General features: G+C 42.1%; 1 protein-coding gene across 5 annotated transcripts in view; it reads right to left on the bottom strand.

Annotated features, from left to right (window-relative positions):
* LOC100747447 overlaps positions 1-11,617 on the bottom strand; it is a 132,283-nt gene that overhangs the window by 30,883 nt on the left and 89,783 nt on the right. The window lies entirely within an intron of this gene.

Raw genomic sequence — 11,617 nt, 5'->3', positions numbered from 1 at the left:
CATCAGTCAAGGCGAAATTAAACCCCCTGAAGCGGCGCCACGTCTCGTGGATCGTTTCAAGCGAACCTGACGCTGACTGAAGCCTAACATCGTTCGGGTGGGTCCTGTTTTCAAGTCTTTACAGTTTCACCCTACGATGACGATCAGGCGCGCTACAGCTTTCTCCAGAAGGAGCGCTTGAAAATCCAAACACACCGGTGTACTTTGCATATATATCACAGCGAAAGGGGCAAATTTTGAGGAGAAAAGATGCCTTAACAATTTTGAGGTTAGTCGATAATCGAAACGCTCGTGGAAAGTGCCTTAAAAATTTTGAGGTTAGTCGATAATCGAAACGCTCGTGGAATGTGCCTTAACGATTTTGAGGTTAGTTGATGATCGAAACGTTCGTGGAAACTTTTACTTGATCGGAATTAAAAACGCACACTGTCACCGCATCGAGTGTCTGTCAGATTTGCGTAAAACGTAACTTGATTGATGACAGAAAATTGTAATTAACGTAAAATGAGGCTATTAATCATGATTACTGGTTATTTAATAATCAGATCTGATCATCGACTAACGAATGGGGAAAAAAATGAAAAATTCTAACCAACAACCAAAACATGGTCATGATTAAGTTATTAATCATTCATCGTGAAACGATCACATTTTTTATCATAATTTAATGTGTAATTTTTCAATGCTATAACGATGCTATGAATATTTCAGTTCTATCAAATCGCATGGTGTTAGGCAATCGAAATTATGCGAAAAAGTTTACGTACGAAAGAAGCCATATTGTACAATTTTCAAAATGTACAGATGCTTATAAAATATAAATTGGCCATTGAATGATTTAAGAATTACTGATTAGAAATTACACATACGTAATCATGATTTATTTATCAACAACGGATTACCGTTACTATGAAAAATCAATTACGAGTAACAACTACTGTCCATCTCTCATCTCTGGATACTTAATTTGTTTATACGATTTCGCTAATAAAAATCTAAATATCACAAGTTACGAATACATTTACCTACGAAGAAAATATGCGAAGTGTATAGGTATATTTATCGAATGGATACGTTCACTGTAACGCGTACAAAAGAATTTTCGTCTGCGTGTTTCTATATCTGTCGCGGGATCCATTTCTTCCATGTTTTATAGGGGAAAATTTTCGTGGGTTGAGGATTTATGAGGGTTGCGAGCACGCGACTGAAACGCGGGTAGGGACGTTTTTACAGGGCCAATCGTTCGACGTTTTGTTTTACACCCGCGTTTTATGACCGTGGCACGGGCCCGTGTTTTTGTTGGAATTTTTTCGATCGATCGAATCCCGGCAAAGAAAAGAACTAGGCGTGACGGAGCGACGACAAATAAACGGGGCCGAGTACCCGTTAATTAATCACGTGGGGACGAGCTCGTAATCGAAAGCCAAAAGTTTCCATTTTCTTCCCTCTTGCACCGATTTAACCCTTTTACGAGCCTATCTGATCACGTGCTGCCTTTTGTTCCGTGCAATCGCGGGTTTAGCGAGAATAGGCTTACCAACCGTTGCCTACGGTCAACGTATCTCAACTGCAAGATAAGTTCTCCTTTATCTTTCGTTTCTTTTGACTTCGAGATAAATAAAAACGATACGAACGTTCGTTGAAAGCGAATAAGTATAGGTTAGGATTTTTCAAAATGTAATCTCAGAGGTTAGGTTTAACAAGATTTTCCAATCGTTTTAACCCTTTGACGGGCTATTCGATCGCACAGTGGCTTTTGTTGGGTGCAATCGCTCCGTGAACGAACAGCATTGCCAACAGTTGTACGCGTTGAATAAATCTCGACTATACATACTTTTTTATTTTTTCTCTGTATCTGTTGAATTTTGTATTTTTCGATAAATAAAAGAGACGTTGTTTCGTATTTACTCAACGTGAATGAAAACAGGCTAGGAATTTCTGAAAAGTTGTCCTGGAGGTTAGGTCGTAGTTGGACGGCCTGTAGTTGCAGGAAACGGGAGTAATCCGGTGTAAATAAGCAAACGAACGGATTTATTCGCGACAGATAAGCCGGCCTGGATGGCCTCGTCTTAAATAATCTGAAATGCTTCGAGTCCGCCGCTCCAGCGCGCTGAAACTTTCGCAGAAACTTTTGCAACTTCGTTAATTTAAGGAACCAGAGTATCTCAAAAATTTTCCAGACCATTTAATTCAATAATGATTCGCCGGACGCCGCTTACCTCGTTCGAGAGAATTTCAAATTATCGTGCGATTTTTTGAAAGATTTTCAAAAAGTTGCTACGGAAATTTTAAGACCAATCGAAGATTTATTATTCCATATTATCTCCACGTTACCGTCGAGCTCGTTCTTCGCGAGAAATTGTATTTGAAAAGCAAAATATTTTTCATACATCTTGGGGACTTCCATGAAAAAAGATTGCAACAAGCATCAGAGTGATACTCGAAACGTTTAAAGTTATCTTAAATTTGACTTTCACATTTTTAGAGGGTGGCAGATAGTTGGTATAAAAAGAAGGAGCCCTTTATTCGACGGTGGTGCTAGGACCTGTCAAAGGCAGGCCTGCCTGCGTGCAAACGATGACCGCAAAAAACACTAGATCTCTGTCTTTCACACTCTATGAACGCATCTTTCATCGAGTTCCAAGTCAATGATTTGCCAGATCGGTAAGATCTTTGTCGAAAGTTAATAGGTACTGCATTACCGACCAATAAAATTCCAGTAGAAAATTGCCGGGGATTCCTCGATTCAGGAGATAAAAAGCCTGTGTAAACAGTGTTGCCACGCGGCGTCCACTGGCGCATTAGACCGAAGAATATCGCGATCATAGAGTGATTAATCACTGGGGCGCGGCGTTAAGCCGGCCTGAGCATCGCACACAGGGCTTTTCAGCGAATAGCATAGGACAGGCTAGATTATCTTCAAAGCTTCTGAACGTATCTTAATGTTTTCCATAATTAACGTCCAAACTCGAAAATTCCAGGCACTTCATCGCTTAAAGAAAAGGCTAATATAACATAACCTCTTTTCATACCGTCCAACGATTAGATGGTAGTTTTTCCTTCCTGTCGTTTATCTTAATTAGTGTCCAAGCTATAAAATTGCAGGCTTTAGTAACTGCTCTTTTCTTAGAACGAAGAAGAGCGAGTTAATATTTTATCTTTCGGAAGAAAAAAGAAAGACGATTTTACGGCGTCTAGAATATCTGCAGAATAAACAGTAACTTTTGTCTCCATTGTTAATCAGGATTCCCAACTTCGTTGATCGGGTCCGACACATCTAGGGAATAAATAGTAACTTTTTTCTTTGCATTCGAGAGAATCAAAGTTCCGTGTTTGAGCACACAACTCCGGGGCTACAGAGAAGTGGTGATCAAGTGAGAAATTTCCGTCTGATCAATCGACGTGCCGCGAGAGTGTATCTTTCTCGGCTATCTTCGCTTTATTTATCCGGATCAAGTAGTTCGCCCGTTTACCGTCTGATAGCGTCGCTCTGATACCGAAGTTCCGGCGGGATCGTCGTTCGTTTGCACGATAAATACGACGCGGCATCGAGAGGTCTGACCAAAGGAAACTGATGCCAACTCCGCCGTGCAAATATTGGCTCCCGTGTAAATGTGCGTACAGCAGACAACGAGACGATGTCGTCGACGACGACGGGGATCAGCCTCTTCTCTCTGTTTCGATCCAGCCTCTCAGCGTTTCCCTTCTAGCCCAGAGCCGCGGGCCAGACAAAGAGACGAGCAAGATTTATTTATGCGAGGACAAACCCTTAAGACGTCGAGCTTCCACGCGCCAAAGAGAATAACGGTCATCCAAAATCTAAATAGATGACGAGACTATCCTGCGCGTACTTTACTCTCAGTGAAAAGGATCTGGCGCGGTCGTAAATGAAAATGTTAAACGTGGACGTCCATCGATCATCCGATTGAGGTTAGGATCGCACATGTTGCATATACCAAGTTTTACGAACCGGGATCAATGTCGAAACAACTTGTGAATCAAAATCGCGAACTCTTTTAGTATTTACATAATCGTAATCCTCGAGATAACGATTTTGTTGTAGAAATATTCTAAGAAATACGACGTAGTCGTTAACAGGCGAGTGCCTAAACGTTGATCGCGGATGTTATTTCTCTGGAAAACTAGCTGCCGATGTAGGTCAGTTTACCTTCCAACTAAATGATTAACATGACGGAATTGTAGGTTACGAGGGTGCAAAGTTAGGTTAGGTTCAAGTTCGTTCAATTCAATTTCATGAAAATTCTAGCGTGCAAGTTGGCCAAACGCTGGGTCAAAACGATTCAACGTGAAATACTAACGAAGCTTCGATGTACAGAGCAGCTCTCTGTTAACCTCAAAAAATATAGGTTAACCGTAGCTACGTCGGCCATGTTCGTGTATCATTTCGGACAGAGGAGCCAGACATGGTCGTGCATTTGGATAAGGATTCATACTTCTGGTAAACAATCTATAGGGAAATATTCTCTCGAAATTGAAAATTAAATACCTTTCACTTATTTGTCACGCATAATACACAGTCTGGTCGGCTACGTTCCTGAAACGGTCTCTACCATCGCGTCCAAGCGGTTTTCTCAGCAGCTACGATTACGAAAATTTCGAACGTGCGAATTCTGTCGCCACTGAGAAGAAAACAGCGGATGCTGAGATGGTCGGATAAAGGGTTGTCGAAGGAAGGGCCACGCAAACTTCTTCATTGGAAGTTCCCGTGGCGGCCTGTTATTACAGAAATTTACTGGCTCTCCGTAAACGCGTTATCGACGGCCAGCGATCTGCAATTAGGTGGGAATTTGCATGAGAGAAGCAGCTGGCTGCGAGAGATGTATCGTGATCGAATGCGCACGCACGTTCGCGTTCAAGAATTCGCCTAGTGTCTTCGGGACGAGACGCGGTGATCCTACTACGACAGGCGAATAATACTTGTCGCTTGCGCGCCGCGAGAATTTTTATCTCTGATTTTGTCGTCGTCACGCACTCTGTGTCCGGTTGTTGTTGTTGTTCCAGAGGTGCGGCGAGAACGCCGCCGGAAACACGGATCCCTGTGGGCGTCGATAAGCCGTGTCTCACGTGCAACACACGGCCCCTGACACGATGGAAAACCGCGTTTCCCACCTTTCGGTCTTCCTTTCTGTCCTGCGGTAAAGTTCGCACGTTTCTTTTCCCAGGACGATTGGAAAATGCCATGCCGAGCACTTGCTGTCCCCGGACGTGTCTTTGAGAACGCCGCGTACGAATCTCACGAAATCTGAAGGAAGCGAGCTGCTGAATCACACGCTTCCAAGGTTCCAGGTGAATTCCTGGTGGAATTCCGAGGGATCCTCCTCAGCCTACGACGGTTTACATCTTTGATCTTTTCCCTAATTAACCATGCGTCGAAATCTAGGAAGCCCTAGCTAAATTCGAATGTGATTCCAGGAGATTCTGAAAGCTTCTCTTTCATCTGCGGTTCTCCAGGTCTTCCGCCTCTTCGCTAATTAGGCAAATTTCTGATCAGGATTTAAATGCATCCGAGTAGATCATTTTACAGCCTGCACGGTGCAGGTTTACAGAGCTTCAGAGATACCCTGGGCTCTGCTGTGTGCAGGCTCGGCTCTTCCAGTTGTTAGTCAATTAAGCAAATCCTAGATACGAATCTAGGCGAGTTTGAACGAATCTTGGAAGTTCTAGCGAGTTTGCAGGGGACTTGAAGAATCATCGTTGCAATGCGCAAGTTCGGTTCTTCGAAACTCTCGTCAATCAAATGCGAATCTAGGGGAACGTCTAGGGGGATCCTTACAGGTCCTGAGGTTCTGACCAGATTTCATGGAATTGCAAGTGTTTGGTCGTAGACCAACGCAACAGTTTTCGTCAGATTGGACCTAGATGACTCGATAGAAGGATCATGTTTGTATCCATCATTAGCGATGTTTATCACGTAAATGTATGAGCTATGTACATAAAATGAAATCCAATACACGAACCAAAGATATCATTCGACGTTTAACGAATCAATTAACGACAGCGATCGAAAAGCCAAATTTCATCAGTGCCAGCTAAACAAAATTGCTCCTCGGTCGAGATGAAACACCCCGAACTATATTTGCCTTCGTCTACCTCGTATTTCTGCTGAAACTGGTGATGTTATTACTTGCTTCGCGATGTTATTGTAGGGATTCATGCGAAAACGAAGGCAGACAGAGAGGGAGAAAGAGAGAGAGACATCTCGTACTGTTGTAGGAAAACACAGTGATAAATTCTCATTGTTATTCTAGATCCTTCTCTTCTGATTTTTCCTCGAGAGAACTCAATCTCGCGTAATCACATCCTTCAGCTTTGCTAACAAACAAACGATTTGATACCGTGTTAAATTACCTCCAACTGTTTTTTTCTTTTTTTTTTTTTTTTTTTTGTTCCTATCAAAAGTAATTTCGAACAGGCTGAACAAGTTCATATATACCAGAGAAACGTTCAAATTTGTTTTTATCCACCGCGTGTGAAAACATTTTATTTTATATCCGCGATATATTTTTTTCTATGTAGAATGAAACTTCGATAAAAATTTATCACCAGTATACTAATTTAATATATTTGATATATACGCTATAGTAAAAGTTTATGTTAATTTTATCAGAAGTCTTCACATCTTTCAACGATTATAACAACGATTACGATTATTACATTTAAAAGAAAACAGGGACTGGTTATTTTAACGAATTTGGTAACACTAGTGTTAATCACATAATCCCGTTTGTTCAACCTATATCGATTTCCATGTTCCAAGGTACCGTGCACTTAATCTCCCCATATTAACGCTGTCTCTCTCTAATGATTATCAATGGAAAATTATGGCACGTAATTATCTAACCTCTACTCAACGAGGATTCGACGAGGTGTTGGTGAATAGCCAGATAACACTGCTAGGGAATTTATTGTGTAGTTGGAACGATCCTGGTGTTATTATTTCAGGGCTGTCAAGAGTTTGGTTATTTTTATTCGCGCTATTGCGAGACTTAATGCAGAAAACGAAACGGTAGAGATGGCTGCCGGGATAAGGTTAAGCGCGGCTTTCGTACACACGAAAGGACGATAGCTTAATTTCATCTGAAAACTTCATCAAACTCCGTCTTGCACATCGATGGGCGACCGGTATTGTCAATTGGCTGGTGCTTTCTCATAATCCCCTAACTAAGAACATAATGTCCGTCTAGGGATATTCTCGTTTTACGCCATACGAACCGATATTGACATTCCAGATTCTACCTTCTAACTTCGTGCTGGTCCATACGCCACGCTAAACATGATACTCTGTTTCGTTCAATTTTGTCGAAATCTTAGAATTTTTACATGGAAATTTCCACGAATCGAATTTTTTTATTATTCTCTATAAACAAATATGAAATACGATGCTAAAATCTATGCGTATACACAACGATTATATATAGATGGCAAACCTAACCTTAAACCTAATCGAAGTTAGCATTTCAAAATGTTAAAAACGATAACTAGCAGCGACGTAACAGGTAGATCCGAATGTTCGCCGCTAGTAGACGTTCAGAAATATCGTTTCCACCAGATGTATCTGGTTGTACGTCTTAATGATAGGTGGCCACTTTTATCGGCCTGATAGTGTTCTCGCGTGGCAGCCAGCTATTTGTCGCCACGCGGTAGGACACTGGCGTGACCAGGACCAAAATTCGAGACCGAAGGCACACGAGCGACCAATAACTCTTACCACCGATGAATTTCCCTTTCCAGGCCTTAAACAGCCACGCCCTTGTATGACTTGTAGCTCGCGCGGAAGCTTTCGTTTTTTTCCCCTCAATAGTCCAGACAGCGAGCGTGTGCAGTGTCGATTAGGCCGGTCACGTGACCCTGAGAATCCAGCCGCGAAAATCCCCAGCAAAAATCATTTTCTCACACGATCCGGTATGGTTCTACCGAGTTATATTGCCACGGTGTATCAGGTCTGTCGTATATCTTCCAGAAAGATATTACGCTATTACGTTTCGCGCACGTTACGTACCGCGTGTCCTCCTAAAAGCGCGAATATCAAGACACGAGGAGAATCCATTTTTCTTCTTTACACCCGTGCGAGCTTTTTTGCAACATCTTTCCTCCATTTTTCCTCGTTCATAAGCGAAGTTTCATCTAACGAGGTTAGGATGTATCGGACGACGGAAATTTAGCTGGTTTTAACGCGACAGAGATTGGTTTTGCGAACATATTATTATTCCGCTGAATGAGATTTGTTTATTGGAATTTCTATTGGCTACAGTTTGCGTCTAAGCACACGGTACGGTTAATTATACCGTTGAGTTTATTTACTCTGTGCAAGTTTAGATTTCAATTAGGTTAGGTCAGAGTTGGTTCGAATTACATTTGAACATGGATAGGTTATGTTTGAATCGTAGATTGTATTTGGATTGCAAATTAAGAATAATTTTCCAAATGATTGGCAAAACTGTTAGCTAAAAAAGTACCGCGAAAAAAGCAACCTTCGTGTTACGAAAGCGTTATGATCGAACTATACATAACAGATATAAAAAGGTGTAAGAAAGAAACTAGAAGAGTTCCCTAAGTAGTGCTGATACCCTAAAGCAAAATTTAACCTGCACTTGAATCTTTGTCTGTTTGATTAATGTACCGGTAAAGTAGAATGCATTGATTTATTTGGTTCGACAAATTTAGGACACCCTGTGCATGGCTGGTTTCGCGCTTATCATCGCGTTTCTCTTCTATATTTCCCGAACATTTACTTTCAATGCTTCCGCTACTTATCGGAAAATATTACGCGACAAAAGGTGAACGCGCAGATCGACTCTTTATCCCTTCATTTCTTCCGCGTCGCAGTCTCTATCGAGCTTGTTTCGTCTTGTTTTCAACGTTATGGCCCGTTCACACCGACTCCACTTATCTACTTTTTGCTTATTTTTATCCTATTGCTCCTACGCCTCATTCGTGCCAATAAAATTACTTCCTACTATATAGGTTGTCTCAGTCGGTAAGTGGGCGATTCTACGTGGAACAGAAGATCTAAAATATATTACAGTCGAACATCGATGTGTCGAACCTCAAAGGAAGAGCTAAAATCTTCGAGTTACACAAGTTTCTATTCATCGAATAAAAATTCGACGTACAGAAGCTTTTTACGAAAGCAATTACGTTCACCTCTTCAGATGGTGTTAGCATTTTAAGCTTCCTCTTACAACTCATTTCATTCAACGTACATAAACGCAAAAGTTAAAGACGCGACAGCCGATGGCAATTATGCGTTCGACCGAAGAATAACGATTAGCTTTCATGGATATGTACGTGGTCGTCGTGGCCAAGGGGCGAAGAGGAAGCGATACGGCTTGCATCGTCTCACGTTACTCGAGATAATCCTAAAAGTTGGAAGAGAAGAGACGATATCGAAAGATTGGTTTACACATAATGTAGCTATAGCTACATTTCGATCTGCAGAGGTTGCAGCGATAGAAGTTCGACTTATAGAAGTAAACTTCGACCTGTAGAGGTCTGGCTATTCTAAATTCCAGTTACGAGGTAAAATAATGCATCTGAACACGTGGCGAATAATTCGAGTTAAGGTAAGTTTTACTTTGACTTTCAGAGGTTTTCGACTTACAGAGAAACGAGCTATCGAGGTTCGACCGTACGACAGTTTCCTCGAAACAACGTCTCTGCTTTACTTTTAAAAAGTTCGGTTATTTTTGAGACAGAGCGCGTACTTCCGTGGTAAACAAAATTTCTATATTTCTGCATTATGTGGCATTCCTTCGCGTTGCCTAATACAGATGTCTCTGTTTGCAAAAAAATCGAATTCGAAAATCCGTCTACTACGTGTGAACTTGGCTATACCATCACGAAATATACTACATGGGCCACTGTTCACCTGATCAGCCAACATGAACGATTACACGCATCAAAATAAAATTGCAATACGTTAACGCGTGATTGCCGAAAGCTTCGCGGCATCGACGTGCATAGCGCGGCATTCTGCGTTCCGTTCGGCGATTCCGGCTCGCGGACGATGAAAAACGTTCGGTGCATTCGCGGTACGTCAGAAAGAGCCGGCTGATTCGTGGAACTGGCGGAGGCGCAATGGCAGTGGAGGGGTGTAGGAGTGGGGAGGGAAGAAACGGAGAATGTCGAGGAGAGGGGCAGGGGTATGTTGCAATCGTGACAAAGAAGGAAGATATTTCTATAGGTTTCAATGGTCGTGAAAAAATGGGGGGAACGTTCGAGACGGAGAGCGAATCTCTCGCTTGGCCAGGTATTTCGATATATGTAGAAAACCAGACAAAAAGGCGGAACGTATTTAAAAAGCGAACGTTGGGCCGCGCTCGTGCTCACCGCTCCGGGATAAATCGTTCCCGAGGACAAAGGAACGTTCACCGGCGACACACGCGTTCCCCCAATGACAATAATCGCTCTCGTTCCGTGTACACGGTAGTCCCTCTAATGAGCGGTAATCGCATCGCCGGAAAAACAATGCTATGCGGTTTGTAGGTTAGACGAGCGCGCGCCTGGTTTTAGTGGCTTTCAACGAGGCTGCGGGCTTTTTCCTCCTCGTTTCCTACTGACGAACTTCTTCGCACGATATTTCTTGAAAACGCCATGTTCTATCGACTCCCTATATAGGATGATTCACGAATGGTGGCTATTCATATTTAGGTTATGGCAGTTTCTAACGCGGATACGTGGGCTTTTGTGATTTCTAACAGATATTTTTGCTACAGATTTATCAGAATTTGGCACTCGTTCGATTATCTATACGTTGTTTCAGAAGTGGACTTATTTGAATTTGGTTATGGGATTTTTATACTTAGGGGGTTTTATAGTTAGTTGCACGACATTTTTGAAAATACAATATTGTAATGACTCTCGTAGTCGTATCCGTAAATGGATTTATTTAAAGTTAGCTTACGAGGCTAGTTCTGTGTCTTTTAATGCGGCTCTAAATTCTTGTATGACCTGTAACGAGGATTTTTGTCCGATGTTTTTACAAACTCGATATTAATGACTATATCTTGAACCACGGACGCTTTTTACTTGCATTTAGGTTATGGTAGACCCTTCAATAGGGTAACGTGTTCATTTATAACCTCCAACGAAGAATTTTGCACGATATTGCAGTCACACTGTTCGACCTCATCCCTACAAGGTCTAATACAAAAATAGACTTCTTTGAATTTAGGTTATGTAAGTCCTACAACATCATCCTACTCGGCTGCTTTTTAATTCTGCACGACATGCCTCAGTACCGCGCTCTATATCGAAAACGTGACTATGTCAGGTGATATCGAGACGATTGCACGGGAACGTAGACAAATTTCGCTTCTCTACCACGAATGCAATTTGCGCCGACAACTGATCCCACGTAGTCCCAATTGTTTCGAGCGGCGTACATAATTCATTCGACAATGGCCGCAAAATGGTGTCACTTCGTCGATGACGGAGTTATTGTTCATGTGAGATAATAGGTAAGCGCCTCGTGCTCCTTCCAAATCCCGGAAAATAATTGAAGTCTTCGGCAGTAGGGAAAATAACGACTATGTGAAAGTCGTTGAAAAACACGCGTCTGATTCAGAAGAGAACACGAAAAACAAATTGGGGGGGG

This window comes from Bombus impatiens, unplaced genomic scaffold (assembly GCF_000188095.3).
Source record: "Bombus impatiens unplaced genomic scaffold, BIMP_2.2 scf_0320, whole genome shotgun sequence".
Classification (NCBI taxonomy): Eukaryota; Metazoa; Arthropoda; class Insecta; order Hymenoptera; family Apidae; genus Bombus; species Bombus impatiens.
Note: the sequence above shows the minus strand (reverse complement) of the source record. Positions and strands in the feature narration are given on the sequence as shown.